The following is a 563-nucleotide window of genomic DNA, read 5'->3' as shown; positions in this document are numbered from 1 at the left end:
CTCTGAATGTTTGCTTGTCTTCTTTTCATGATGGATGTGCAACAATTTTGGTAAACTTCTTTAAGGACAAAGCAATTGTTTTAGGCCCTGAGGGCGTAAAACAGAGAACTGAATACCAAAGTAACATAGGTGTGACTTCCAAAAGTCATGCAAAGACAGCATTTTGAGGAATATTTTATAGCATTACTTTTAGATTGCGTAAGCATCTGCAAAAACCAATAGAACCATGTCCATGTCTTTCATCACAAAATTTGGAAAACCATTTATTCTCGTACAATTTGGTGTTTTAGTTATGATACAAGTAAATGTATTTGTTTTTCCTGTAAGATATGTTGCATTTTACATGCAAAGTGCGCAATATGAATAAAATGCATCGCCGTTAGATCATTAAAGTCAACACAATTTCTCGCGATCGCGACCTTCGGCAGGCCCAGCTGGAGGGTAGGGGGCGGGGCAGAGACCGGAGGGGCCGGCCCTCCCGCTCGGCGGGCCAATCAGCGCGGCGTCCAGGGTAGCGCGGCCCCGGGTGGGCGGGATCTCCAGCCACGGGGGTTTTGAAGTTT

The sequence above is a fragment of the Denticeps clupeoides genome, chromosome 8, assembly GCF_900700375.1.
Source record: "Denticeps clupeoides chromosome 8, fDenClu1.1, whole genome shotgun sequence".
Taxonomy (NCBI): Eukaryota; Metazoa; Chordata; class Actinopteri; order Clupeiformes; family Denticipitidae; genus Denticeps; species Denticeps clupeoides.
This window is presented reverse-complemented; position numbering follows the sequence as displayed.